This window comes from Cuculus canorus, chromosome 6 (assembly GCF_017976375.1).
Source record: "Cuculus canorus isolate bCucCan1 chromosome 6, bCucCan1.pri, whole genome shotgun sequence".
Classification (NCBI taxonomy): domain Eukaryota; kingdom Metazoa; phylum Chordata; class Aves; order Cuculiformes; family Cuculidae; genus Cuculus; species Cuculus canorus.
Genome location: NC_071406.1, coordinates 20,373,148 through 20,388,179, shown reverse-complemented (window position 1 = coordinate 20,388,179; position 15,032 = coordinate 20,373,148). Strand labels below are relative to the sequence as shown.

The window sequence follows — 15,032 nt, the reverse complement described above, 5'->3', positions numbered from 1 at the left end:
TCAGGGCTGAAGGCAGTTCCTAGCTTGGTTTAGTCCAGTACAAACCATTCACGGATCCCACTTAAAGCTTCACTTGCAACTCACACAACACCTAGGCTTATCAGTCAAGATTTTTACCTCCTACTCCAGAGTTAATGATAAGCTATCACGGACACAAAGTTGAAAGGCGCTGTGCAGACCCACAAGAGACAAGCAAAATGACACTCATTTAGTACAAGTTATTTACTATGATAATAAAACCATACACACTTCAACACTCAGGGCTGCCAGAAAAAAAAAACCCCAAGCAAATAAAACCCATTTTTATCTTAATACTTTAGACAACCCTGATTGTAAAGATGAACTGACAAAGCTCAGTAAATAATGAGAAACTCAAAGAATTCTCTTGCATTTGGTAATACACACTGCTAAAACTAAACATGATCCTTCCCACAGTATCTGCTTTCAGCCTCTTCTTTTAGCAGATCTAATTGTTCCACTCCTCTTCCTTGGAAGGCTCTACCAGTAGTCCAGTTAGCTTTCTCTGTAGGCCTCATGCTTTTTTTTTCACTTTTCTTTAAATAAAAAATATTTGCAGCTGTTCTATTTTATCAGATTAATTTCCTTTCTCTCCTTTATTCCATTGCATACCTTGTCCATACTTGCTTCTTTAGTACACATACCAGTTCCCTTCCTAGAACCATGAAGTATTTACCTACTTAAAGGCAGAAAAGATAAAATTCTGTAAAGCTAAATCAACACTAAAATCTGTTTGCAAGTATCAGATATCAAGGAGGATCTGATTTGTGAAGTTCTGCATCTAGTCTTCTGTTAGTGGCCTTTATTTCACACTTTGAAAGAAAAAAACCAAAACAAAGCACCAAGGCATATAGTGAGATAATGATAAGAGCTTATGAGTAACTGTAGTTCCCCATGGTTCACAGGTATGTTCACTTCAAAACTAGATCACTTTTTATTGTCTTGCAATTTAGTACAGGATGTGCTGATTTCCCACCCACTCTCATATTTAGGATACCGGGCAGCACCTTCTGCACCATTTTAGTTTCTTCTGAAATGCAAATCTTTGCAAGTAGGAAAGAAGGAAAGGGAAAGGATGGCTAAAGGCAAAAGGTACTTGTAGATTTACGTATCTCCAAGAATTCCAATTATTGGCAAGTAACACCTCTCTTCATCTCCACTGAATAATGCACACATGCATTCATACAGTGTATGACTCCAGGTAACTATCCTCAGGTTATGTAATTCTGTGATTGTTGATCACACAGTCCTTCATTAGAAACCAGTTAGCGTAGATCTCTTCTGTCAAGGATGAGATCAGCTCTATCACACTGCTTAATGAAGACATAGGTGAAGCCTCATATTCAAAGGAAGCTACAGAGCTACAGACACATATTTGAGACTGTTCACAGTTTGTTCACCGGGGTATTGGCTGCAGGTTCAGGAGCAAAAGAGCCATCACCTCACCTATTAATGCTGGAAGAGGTCACATCATCTACAGCATAACCACTCTCCTGGAAGACTGTTACTAGGGCATCAGAAGACATTTCTCGCACATAGTCTAGAAATAAGGATCTTATTTACCATTCTGCCACCAAGATCCAAGGACGATATGTCACATTCTACATATTCGATCTATTAGATCTCCTGAATGGAGAGAGACACTATACCTTGTTTCTTGTTTCTCAGCATCCTACATCTTACATATCTGTGGCAAGATCCTTGAAGAGCACCACGCTTGTCAGGCTGCCACAAACCTATCTCAATTCCACAGCCCTGACAATTCCATATGGAACTCAGTATCCAGTGTCATTAAGAAACTTGCCAGCATGGTCCTCAAGCAGAGTAAACACTGACAGAGAACAAGGAAGAAAGTGATGTATGAACTAAGTATGACTTACTAGCGCACACTCAGGGCTGCTGCTTGGAGAAAGTGGTCACAAGAACTGGAACCCACTGATGTTTGAAATCCAGGCCAAAGCTTCCTTAATTCAAAGCTGCTGTCATTTCAAGGAAATTACATATGATTTATGATCAAAATCAAACCAAGAATTAAGATTTCTTTACCACAAATGGTAGACATATGCCATTGTGTAGCCTCAGAAATCTCTCAAGGCATGTAGGATTTCAAGAACCTGAGGTTTAAATAGTCAGACACTATCAAATAGGATGTGTGTGATACAGTTCCCATAAGTTTTCGAAGAGAACTCCACAGTCAGAAATAGCAACATATTAAAACGTAGAAGCCATAAAACGAGCTATATTGGCTTCAATGCCCTACTGACTGTATTTAATAAAGCCTGAAGGGATGGCTGTGCACATTGAAGAAGCAGCTGGGTAATTACGGGCAACGCACAGAGAGAACACACCACCCTATAGTTTGAAAACCAAAACTGGTTCAGGAAAGAAGAACAGGATTACTTTACCACAGCATTCATACATTTTTACTCTTTAACAGAACCTAGAAGATTGCTGTCTCTGAAGCAGCTGTGCTGAGCAGTGTTTGTTCCAGTTTAAAACAGTAACAAGCTAAGACCTTTTTATATGGCACACAGGGATGCGAGAAAGTGACCATGCTGGCCAGTGGACTTGACACTTGAATACGTGTTATTTTAGGAGGAATTAACTATCAAGGAGCTGTAAAAACTAAGAGGGTGCAGGGCAATCCAAAAAAAACCAACTACACTGCTAGCTGTGCAACAGAAGGCCAAAAGCAAAGTTATATTAATTCCTACCTTAGTTTTTAAGAGAAATGGTACTGCAGCATCTGTATTATAACAGGCATGTTTTCCTTCACTCTTTGATAAACAAAACCAAGCAGAACCAGAATAAATTCCCCCTTCCTCTTTAAAAAAAAATACAGGCTGTGTAAAAAACACCAGAAACCTCCATGAAAATAGCGCCACATGGGAACAAATCTCAAGGCAGAACTGAGAAACTTATTCAAGGCAGACTAATTTTCGCTTCTTAGAAATGCAAGCTACATGATTCAACTTCCTCAGGCTCCCACGCGCTTACCAAGGTCCATATATATTCCTTCAATCAACTCGAGTACAGTCATCAGCCTTCAGTGAAATCAAAAGTGGTATAATACATGACACAAAAGAGAGAAAAGCACAGAACTTCTGCACAAGAATATATATGGATTTCCATTAATTCACCTGTGACTATCTTATAAAGCAGCTTTCTAGCACAGATATTGTTTCCAATTTTGCTTATGCCTATAACAGCAATTAAGTCAGGTAAGTTCTTCCCCAAATCAGGCATTAACTTCCCATAACTAAATAACAATATATGAACCTAAAACACCAGACTCTAAAACCAAGTTTCTTTTGAGCCATAACATAGACTTCATGAGTGAAAGGCAAAATTAAGCAAACCTGAACAAGTTTACTAACACAGTTTTTATTAGCTGTAAAAAAATTCTTGGGTTTGAGCCATATCTGCTCCAGTGAAGAGCACGGTGCTGGCACAGCACCGTAAGAAAAAAGATGAGATACTACCCCTTTTGCAAAGAACACAGACACAGTTTGACAGCTAGGTCAGGGAGGAGTACCACTTTCCAATGCTATGACAGGTGCCTTATGAGATTTTACTTCATCACCACAGCTGAGTACCTGAAAGATTAATAAGGTTTCTTTTACTTTTTGCTTAATTTGCAGATTAGATTAATTCCTTCTTTTATCTATATTCCTTCTTCCTCTCTTAATGCACTTACCTGATGAAGGATTTAAACTGATTTTGAATCAATCTAGTTCTGACCTAGCCAACAGTTACACATAAAGTTATCTGAAAAAAAAACCCAACCAAGATGCTTCCATTGGTCCCAGGCTGCCTGGATATTTTAATTCTTTTATTAATAATTACTTTAATAAATACCAAAGACTATACATGGAAAGTACAAGATATTCTTCCCCTCCCCTTTTTAGGACCATGAATAAATGTTTTTATTGATGAAGGAATTACAGCATCAGTCTTTAATACCTGCATTTCTGTCATGGGCTCAAAGTTCCTATTCAAAAGCAAGCATGGTTTACATGGAATGTTCAGAGTAATCGATTCTCACAGATCTTGTTACTGAACCTGCATTTACAGAAAACACTTGAAATTTGATTTGAGAGGTCATATGCGCGAGCGTGTGCATGTTTCTGTGTTTGTGTGGGGAATGGTGTGTGTGTATTCTTGGAAGTTTATTAAATAACAAACAGATATAAATACTTTTCTCTTTTTTTATTTTTTTACAGTCTTCAATAGTTCTTTCAGAAATCTTCATTGCAGAGAGTAGTACAACATAATAAAAAGTTCAAAACCATGAAGCCACGTGTTCCGAACTTAAGCAGCTCTATTGCAGTTAGTTGCAAATATCTCATTCACACAGCAAAGGTGGAAAAACAATAAGAACAGGGATAATAGCAAAATGCATTTCCTTCAAACATTTGTTGCTGACCCCAAGTTAGCACTGTGGGCATTCCAAAGAATAAAATTAAAGATCAACTTAGTTTATTTGATAAATTATACCCTGTGCATTACCACCCCAATTTCCACCACATGCACAGTGTCCTAGCCCTCTTAACTTGTTTTTTCCCTACAACTTTCTGTTCTCTCCAACACTTCTGGGCTGAGGAAAGAACAGTAACCAAGTCCCTTAATTTCTTACCAAACATCCTCAACTACAAACACACACGTCTATCATAGGTGAAAGAGGGATCCGTGCTTTGGATTCTCAGGGCATGCAGCTGCCTATATCCTAAAGAAGCTCAGAAATTCAGACATCCTACTGTGCTGCTACACCCATTTCAGCAAGGTGGGAAGTCCAGTGAAATGCAGGATGACTGAATTTCTCTCTGCACATTTTGCACAGACACTGGCCCTATTTTCTATGCTAAACGTACATATGTATCACTTTAAAAGCTGCAGCTGCAGAGAACCATCACATTGATTTCCTGAGTTGCAAATGCCTTTTTAATCACCTTCAGTGCAGCAGCAGGCCCAAAAGAAAATACTTAGCAGAAATCACAAATGTCAAAGGAACCATACTAAAAGAGTGTCATGGTTGGCAATGAGAAGAGGGAGAGTAGAAAGCAAGCACCAGCAAGTATTTTAAACAAATTTCTCAAGACGTGTCAAACAAGGGAAGATAAAAGATTTTGTTCCTGGGCAGAAAGATCTCTTTTCAGACAGATCGACTTCTGAACAGAGGTCCTGGAAGAATCCTAAAGTTGTCATTAAAAACCAAAATCAGTATTTCTTACACATAAGTTGCTAAGCATTAGTTAGGAACAATTTTTAAGACTAATAAAATTTGTTGACTTTTGCACCATTGTGAATAGATAATAATTCTTGTGATGTTAGTGAGCAATTGAAGCTGGAGAATGGGCTTTCACTCAAACGTTCAGAGATACAAAGTCAGAGAGTCACATGCGATGAGATGTCACTCAAGCTCTCCTATGTATAGAGCCTGTCATATTTGTTTGTATTCAGTATGTCTATGTAAACAAGAGGTACATGTTAAACAATGGTCTATTTTAATCTATAGTCTTCCTATTGTATCTCTTATGGACCTTCTTTTACAAGCTCCACCAGAATTAGTCTTAAAATCTGGCCAGGCAGATAGCTGTGTTCCATGAAGATGCAGTGCTTAAATGTCATTGCAAACATAAGTAGAAGGATACTAGGATGGAAGAAATATGCCTTTTTCTGATGATCAGGTAGTATCTACCTGACAGTTATATGGTATGAGTAAGCAAAGATGGCACCAGTGATGGTCCTCTTCCATAGCCACAACAACCAGGAAAATACTGAAGTTGGCTACAGAACAATCACATTTGTATTCCTGCTCCACACTGTATATGTAGCAGTATAGTCTTAAGGATGAGAGAAGAAATGTCTATTTGTAACCAAACTGACTTCCTGTATCTATCAGCATTAGCATTAATGCTTCCCTTAGGGTACCAGGGAACAGTGCTAAAAAGATCTCACTTGTAAATAGATCAGATATAAAAGCATAACAGTGAATGGCAAAGACATTTATGTAAGTGCTATGGATTAAAATAAGAAAAGTCCAGTACAGACTGAAAGATACAGGAAAACCATTTTATATATTTACATTTGTCAAGTGAATTATTATTTTTGCTATTTTAACCTATTAATGTACAGTTCTCACCTAAAACTTTCACATAGAAGACACAAAAAAAATTGAACCATTTAAAATTCTAGATGAGTTCTGATCACTCTACACAGATTGAAAAGATACATTCCATAAACATCTATCACTAAAACCAGTCTCAATAGTATGAATTTAAATCTGCTTTAAAATAAAATAAAATCTAATATTGAGATATAAGTAAAACAAGACATTCTAATAAACATGATATTTCATTCCAGTGACATGACATAGCAAGAAAATTTCCTACCGAAAACCAAACAACTTTAGCTATATTCATGAGGGTTTCCTCTACTTCAACTGACATTTACAGACTCGATCTTTGACATCCCCTAAGGAAAACAATAGTTTTGCAAATAATTAAATGAATGTGTTTGTGTTACATATAATGTCTCACTATGAAAGCTGTAATCTTTCCTCATCTTATTAGGAATTTTAATCACTCACAGGATCAGCAGCAGTACCACCTAGAGTGTTTAATCAGTAATATACCAGAAATTGACAAGAAAGCTGGATAATGATCAACGCAGAGGCTATTCTAAATCTTTAAATTACCTTTACTAAGTACAAAAATGTGTTGTGGTTTGTTTTTTTTTTTTCAATCAGCATCTTTGTCAGATACTTCTAAAAGCAAGAATGAATTACTTATAATCACTAGTTATTCTTAAATTTAATCCACACCATATTCTGGAGACAACAATAGGAATTTTCTTTTAAATCCTTATTCATAGAGGAGGTACCACAATCATCAAAGAACTTCTAGGGAAGAAGGTCGGTTCAGTGCGATCATGTACTGACACCTAGTGAGTACTTGCAGTAAAGAAATCCTCTTGCTTACCTTCTCATTGCCCATGCAGGACAAATGGTACATATTCAAGCTGACAAGATGTTTCACATACAGACTGTGTTTCCCTCCCTCTTAGGATGTGCAGTACCGCTTGTAGGCAAGCATGAGAACACACAGAGAGCATGCAGCATCAGACCTGCCTGAAAGACGTGTATGTCCCTGTAAAGGAATCACTGCCTCGTTTTATTTTTCATCCACAATGACAGCCTAGTGACCAGTGCACAGCATGTCAATGAGACCAACCAGACAAACAAGTTCTTAGAGATGAGATGGATTTTGCAAACCTCTGTCTCCACTCAGGGAGTCAGCTGGCTCCACACACAGCACAATTGCTTTGTTTCCATTATGTAGCAGATGGTGATGGAGATGATCTGAAAAGCCCTTAAATGTGAATGGCACGTGGTGAGGAACAGTGGAGACTGCAGCCAGAGGATTTATAGCTGAGAAAAATCTGGGGTCAGCGATTATGTCATCGCATTGTCACTCCTCCTAATGCAGCTCAACAGAGAAGCAGAAGGTAACTGTTTGACCTATTCATCCAGCTTCATGCAGAATCACCAGCCCCACATCCCTGCCATATACAATGGAAAATCTCTAACATTGCAACTCACGACTCTTCTTATTCTTTAACTACATTTAAGGGGTCTCTTCTCCTAAACTTTGCACATTTCTCAAGCATAAAACCCTAGCTTTGTCCTTTTTTTTCAGGGAGCACTGAACAATTATTCAGCAAAAAAACCTGCACTGCTTTGCATTACGAGCAAAGCCAGAAAAACAGATATCAAAGTAAACCTTCAAGCTCTTATAAATGAGTTGAGACTGTGTTGGGAGGCAGGGGAAGAGGTGGTATGTGAGATGCTACCAGTGGATATAAATCTTTGCAGGGCCATTTTCAAAATTCCAGTTTTCATACCTCAGCCTTCCTGAATTCCCAAACATTAGGATGCTCCCAAACCACATACAGCATTCTGAATGATACACTACTGCAGGCTACGAGATTTTTTTGAACATTAGCATTGAAATTATTTGAAAGGTGTTTGCCATGAGAAGGGCAACATGGAGGTCTAAACGACCACATGCACCTACCACATTCAATCCACCTCCAGGAAGGCTGTTTGGAAGGAGTGGGAGGGCGGGGGAGATGAGGAATAAAATTTTGTCATTTCAGAGCTTCTAGCTTCACTTGAAAAAGTCTGGCACTATCACACATGTCAGTGTATCCAGGGTATCCACGCCTGGGTATGGTGTTTAAGCTCTTTCATATCTATGGGAGTTATTTTGTCACAGCTATGACACAGACAGGTGACAATACTAGTGAAAAGCCTTACCACATGGGTATTTGGATGAACTTTTTACTAAACAGTAAGTTGCTTAACTCCTGTACAACAGTTCTCCAGCAGAACTGCATGTCTTCAGAAAAGTAGCTTTGGTTGCAGAGATCAGTGTGGCGGGTTTTTTTTTTTCATTCTCATAATTCTGTAATAATCCTATGCATGTGTGGCGATGGTGGCAGGAGACTTTACTTTCCAAATTTGCGGTTAATGCATCTCTAAATTGCCTTTCAGATGTCATGAAGATATCTTTTAGCTCTACAGTTAAACGTTTTTACAACAGAAAGAGATTACCTATGCTGTTTGTTTCAGTAACTATGTAATTCCCATCTTCTTTTTTTCCAAACAAAAAAACCCACAAAACAAAACGAAACAAACACAGGAAAAAAAAAAAAACCCAAACACAAACACAAAAACTCCCAAAGACCAAAAAAAAACCCACCACTAGCAGGGAAGGGACTCAACAAATCTGAATTGACCTTTTTTTTTCTGGATCAAGCGCTCGAAAAGAGAACACCAGCACAGAAAACCAATCTACCTTAAAAAATTGACCCAAGCACTAAGCCTGGTTACTCTACCAAGGCTTTTCCTATAACTATTTGGTTCAGGATACACCCCAAACATCCCACACCATCCATGTATTCGTCTGAGAAGGTGTGGGATAGATATACACACAAACACATGAGAGTCTTGCTACTGTTAACAAATATTAATTTGTGAATTAGGTGCAGTATTTTGAGATTGTTTAGTTAAAATGTGCAATTCCATTTAAAAAGTAAATATTTTATGAATGCATCCTGGAAACGAATCCATGCCAAAGCAGATACTAGTAGAAGCCAATTCAAATCCTGAGCAACTTTAGTCCTCATTACTTTTTATATGCATATACAATGTTCACAAATATATACACATACAAATTTATTTGCATATATAATGCATAGCCTCCTGCTTGTCAAGACACCACCTGGAAGATGACATGGTTTCCATCCTACCACTACAATAAGCCTTTACAAATTTTACACCATCTCTTATGCTATGTAAAAAAAAAAAAAAAAAACAAAAAAACAAAAACTGATAACTGTATTCTTGTCAAATAGGAATTCACATTTATGCGTAACCTTACAGGCAAACCACAGACTATCAAGGAGAGGGATGGGAGGAGGGGGCGGCAGAGTGCCTGATCAGCTTTCACAGACTGGAATGTCTTCTGTAATAAAGAAAATTTATACCCCCTCAAACCATATACAGTATTCCGTTTTGCAGATCAAAAATCCTTGTTGCCAAGGGAACCGCAAAAAAAGCCAGTCGTGACGGAGCAAGGCTCCAACAGAAACATGTCTGCTGGGAAATCACTAGTAGTCCAAGCTTTCATATAAAAAATGGTGGGGTATTTTCAACCTGAAAACAAAATGCTTCCTCAAATCTTACTTCCACACTCTCCTTCCATGAATATTTTGCAAATTTTCACCATAACATGCTCACATACAAATTATTTATACAAAACAAGGTAAGCAAAGCAGTGTTTAAGATGTACCTGTATACAATGCAAGTATAGAGACTTGTATGTGTGTCTTTTCCAGATATTCTTGGTACAAAGCGCACACCAACAATTTGCACTGCTCAGTCCATCTACACACAGGACAATAAACAGGTCTTTCAAAAATAAAAGAAGAAAGACCAAAGCACTTGATGAGAAGCACATAGAAAAAAAATATTGCATAAGGCAGACTGCAGAAAGCAAGATTTACAATTGTTTAAAACAATATTTCAAGGTTAGTTACACATGAAATTTGCCCTTTGTACCTATCTTCTCACCAGGTAACAAAAATTAACATTTGATTACTAAAACAGAATATCATGCCTTTTGAGAAGGCTGTTGGCACTTCAAAGTAAAGTGAAAAATCAGTGTCAAACCTACATCATGCAATTCCCACTTGAACACAAACAGTTCCCAGAAGTGTGAATAAAAAAAACAACTTGCTGATCAAAAGACCTACGTAATAACATGGAATCCAGACTATCAAACATACCCTTTTCAGCACCCCATTACAATCTTACAAAGGTGCAAGATTTATTTTCCTGTCAAACACTTAAAACATAAAACGTCTCCAGAACACCACATGAGAAGTACTACATAGAAATTCTGTTAAGATGATGTGACCTCTGGACCACATGCCGAGTTGTAATGGAACAATGAAGTTGAAAGAACCCTAGAGAAAACAGTTGAGCGGAACAGTATCTGCAAAAATTGCTTTCGCACGTCAAAGCAGTCTCAATATTTATTTTAAATACATTTCTCTTTTAACATTACAACTACTCCAGTATCAGTTTATCACAAACTACTTTAAAAAGAAACTTTGGACACTGAGTACAGATCTTATCTGCGGACTGGTTCACATTTCCAGATTGCTCTGCAGAACCATTAGGAAATATACTTAAGAACAGATAAAAAAGAATGTGGGTTTTTTGTTTTGTTCTAACAACCCTTGTTTATCAGGCAGCACGTTATCCAGAACATAGCACCACTGAAACCAATTAGTTTTGATCAACTCTTCATTTCATCTCCTTCCCTGGAGTGCAGATTACCTACAATTTAGCCATTCCATCGCTCCCTTCCGACCTCACCCTCATACCCATGCACAGGTCTTGTGAAGTGCTTAGATAAATCCTCAAATAACTGAGGATACTCAGAGAAGTGGACAACATTTTCAATGGAAAGTGTACTCACCTGGGAAACGCGACAGGCTTTTTTCATTTTACCAGTCAAAGCCATGCATAAACGGGATGATGGTGGTTGCGAGGGGGAGCGATACCTGGATCTTTATTACTGCTTGCAAAAAATTGCAAGTATATTCAAATTGGGCTCAAGTAATCAAGCAATTTGTAACAGCAGTGAAACAGCCAAGCGTGCAATACTGTTAAAGGCAAAATTTTATATTCATAATAGTGTGGCATTATTCATTTGACAAGTTTTTAGCATTAGCCAAAATACAGATGTCTTTGGTGAGGAAAAAGGACTGTGGAGTAGCAAACTAATATAATGCAACAAAATACATGACAAATAGTGAAAAATGCATGAAATTATTGAATCTTCTAGATCATTTTATCTGCATGTCAGTTCTTCACTTAACGCTGCATGTATTTGACAAGTCCTTATTTCAGTAACACAGACTCTCTCCATTTCACAGGTTCATACGAACATTAGGGAGCCGCCTGTGCTCCCAGGAATATCCAACTCCTCTTCTGGTTCACTGTTTCTCAACATCACTCATCATGAACCACCTGTAGAAAACTCCCCTATTTGTATTCAGCTGTTTAGAAAAGAAACCAAACCACATTTTGGCCCCGTTCACCTCTCCCACTTCTTTGAGCAAACAGATCAATGTATTACATCAGTGCTGTAACATCTGTCTGTGGTCAGAGTGAATTGCTGCTTCTAGTGCTGTTGTCTCGGTGTGACAAATACCAAACCAGGCTGTACTCTGATGTTTAACCTCCCTACAAAGCCATTTGTTTCCAAAGTACAACAATTCACAACAGTAGATGTGTTGTCACAACACAATCACGAGCTCCAGCAATTGCTCATTGCTTACCCTTCCTCCCCCTAACCCGCTCTTGCTACGCAATCACAAAGGCAGGAAAATAATAGTAATTTTAAATTGTCATTAGAACGACCTAACAAAATCCAAAATCTAACCAGTAAGGCACAAGACATAAAACAATGATAAATTCACAGTAAGATAACATTGCGCGCTGCAAACACTCTATTACACAAGGAAGGGGTTTTACATTGAAGTGCTTCATGTTCCAGAAATCTGAGAATACCTAACTCAAATTACAAATAGATTTCTCTAGGTTTAGCCAAACTCACAGCACATATTGCAGAAAGTTCTGCTTATTTCATGATAAAAGCTGGGTTCATCTAAGAAGCTCCACCTAAGATACCTAGTAACATTTTAAAATAAAGGATGCTTAGTCAAAAAATAAATAGAAACAACCCCTGCAAATCTCTGTTTTTCCAGCTCTTTGTTGCACTGTCTATCTTAAACGGATGACAAATGAGATTTTTTTAATGACTCGCCTTCAGCTAGTGAGGTACCTTGCTGGACTAGCTTGAACTGTGCTTCATAAAATAAACACAAAAATAACACATTAAGATAAAACCCACAGTGCAGAACAGGCACACAGAAAGGGCAGTTCTTTCCCTGTAGTCAGTTTTTAAAGGTGATGCTTCAGAGATCATAATTGCTATAGCCTGCTTTCCTCTGACAAGACTGAAGGGCACTGAAGTCGCCCTGGAGCCACCCCAGGCAGTGCCACTCCAGGATCTTTCCCCTTGTGTATTTCTTTACCACTTCCCAGAGTAAACATGCGCAAGTTAACAAACTTCTTAAAGCTTTCTTTTTCCACACACACTATTTCTCCAGGGTGCACACAGACAAAACTAAACGGGACAAATGTGGACGTGCAGTCATTTATGGTGCACAAAATCATTTATGGTTAAGAAATTCTCCCCCTGTGAAACACATCCTTGTGCGGAGCACTGCAAAATCAGGTGGGTACCATTCACCCCGATGAGAGACAAAACACGTCTTTCATCCTGAGGCAACCTGCTTATCCTCTAGCTCTGCCCATCCTCGCCAGCCACTGCCCCTGCCCAACCCTTCCATTTTTTCCTTCTTACTCAGACCAGAAGGTTCTTCAGGCAAAGCAAGAACCGGTGTTGCTCCCGAGTTTGCTGCGCTGAGGAGACTCATAGAATCGCAGAACAGACTCATGGAATGGTTCGTGTTGCAAAGGACCTTAAAGATCATTCAGTACCAACCGCCTGCCATGGGCAGGGACACCTCCCACTGGATCAGGTTGCTCAAAGCTCCATCCAACCTGGCCTTGAACACCCCCAGCAATGGGGCAGCCACATCTCTGGACAACCTGTGCCAGCGTCGACAACACAGTTTCTCACACAACAGCCTCTGAGCGGCACAGGATATCCAGAACCACGAGGCACGCAGGAACGCCACGGAGCACCTCCCGCTCACGCCACCACCCCAGCGCCTGACCGGGGCTGCGCCAGCTGCCCCCGCCCCGCTGCTGCCCCGCAGCTGCAACCGGGGAGTGGGGGGAACTGCAACCCGGGGGTGGGGCTGCAATTCGAGGGGGAGAGCTGCAACCCGGGAGGGGGAGCTGCAACTCAGGGGAGGGGGGGGGCTGCAACCCGGGGGTGGAGCTGCAATTGGGGGGGAAGATGCAGCGCCGGGGGAGCCCCAGAGGGGTGCGCAGGACACCTCGGGCACCCCCTGCACGCAGGAACACCGGGAAGGGCAGCTCTATAGGCGAGGACCCAGTAAATGCTTGACGTGCAGACAGCCGCGGTCTCTGTGCAGCCTCCGACTCCCCCGGGGTCTCTTCCCCGCCTTGAGCCGGCTGCGGGCTGACCGCCGGGAGCCCTGGCTTAGAAACACCCGAAGCGCTTAGGGCTCCTCACCTGAAAAGCCGTAATTCCGTCCGCTGCCGCCGCCCGGCTCGGGAAGAGCAGCGCCCCCGGGAGCCCCCGGCATGGCCCGCGCTCCCCGGGCACCCGCAGCCCTGGCGGCCCCGCCCCGCCCCGCGGGGTCCCTGTGCCCGCACGGGACGCGGCTCCCCGGGCGCAGCGCGCGGAGCGGCCGCGGGGCGGCGCTGCCGGGGCGGGGCGGGGCGAGGCGGGAGCTGCGCGCACCTCAGGCCGTACCGTCTCCTCTCGGCGCGCGGTGAGCGAGGGGAGGAGGTGCAGCGGCTTGGCGGGGGTTCGGAGTGAATCTACAGAGATGAGACAATAATAAAGGGACCCCTTTTAGTACTTGTTTCACACCCAGGGAAAAAGATGCCTGTTTGTCTGTTTCATCCCGGCACACAGATTGCTTTCTGGATGCCGTCGTTCGTACAAACGCACGGATCTGCTTTAATGCCTTCCCCGCCACAGAACCGACCGGCCAGCCCTAACCTTCCTTCTTAAATTGGAGAATTTCAGATTCTCCCGTTTCTTTCTGCTCTCGCAGCCCAGAAGGGCAGCCGTGTCCTGGGCTGCATGCAGAGCAGCGTGGCCAGCGTGGCGAGGGACGGGATTCTGCCTCTCTGTTCCTCTCTGGTGAGACCCCGTCTGGAGTATTGTGTCCAGTTCTGGAATCCTCAACATAAGAGATATGGAGCTGTTGGAACGGGTCCAGAGGAGGGCTACAAGGATGATGGGAGAGCTGGAGCACATTCCCTATAAGGACAGGCTGAGAGAGAGTTGGGTTTTTTCAGCCTGGAGAAGAGAAGGCTCCAAGGAGATCTTATAGCGACCTTCCAGTACCTGAAGTGGCTACAGGAAAGCTGGAGAGAGACTTTTTGCAAAGGCATGTAGTGGTAGGATGAGAGACAATGGGTATAAACTGGAGAGGGGTGGATTTAGACTAGACATTAGGACGAATTTCTTCACCATGAGAGTGGTGAGGCACTGGCACAGGCTGCCCAGGGAAGCTGTGGCTGCCCCATCCCTGGAGGTATTCAAGGCCGGGCTGGATGGGCCATGGGCAGCCTGATCCAGTGGAATGTCCCTCCCCATCGCAGAGGGTTGGAACTAGATGGGCTTTAAAGTCCCTTCCACCCCAAACTATTCTATGATTCATATCTCAGACCCTACCTCAATAACTTTTTTTTTCATAAGCATAACTTT

General features: G+C 41.3%; 1 protein-coding gene across 1 annotated transcript in view; it reads right to left on the bottom strand.

The window, feature by feature from the left end:
- The window catches only part of CSRNP3 (cysteine and serine rich nuclear protein 3), a 106,019-nt gene extending 92,149 nt beyond the window's left edge, over positions 1 to 13,870 (bottom strand). The window contains exon 1 of the mRNA XM_054069232.1: positions 13,824 to 13,870. The gene's annotated coding sequence lies outside the window, so the exon portion shown is untranslated. The remainder of the gene's footprint in view (positions 1 to 13,823) is intronic.
- Between the last annotated feature and the right edge of the window lie 1,162 nt (positions 13,871 to 15,032).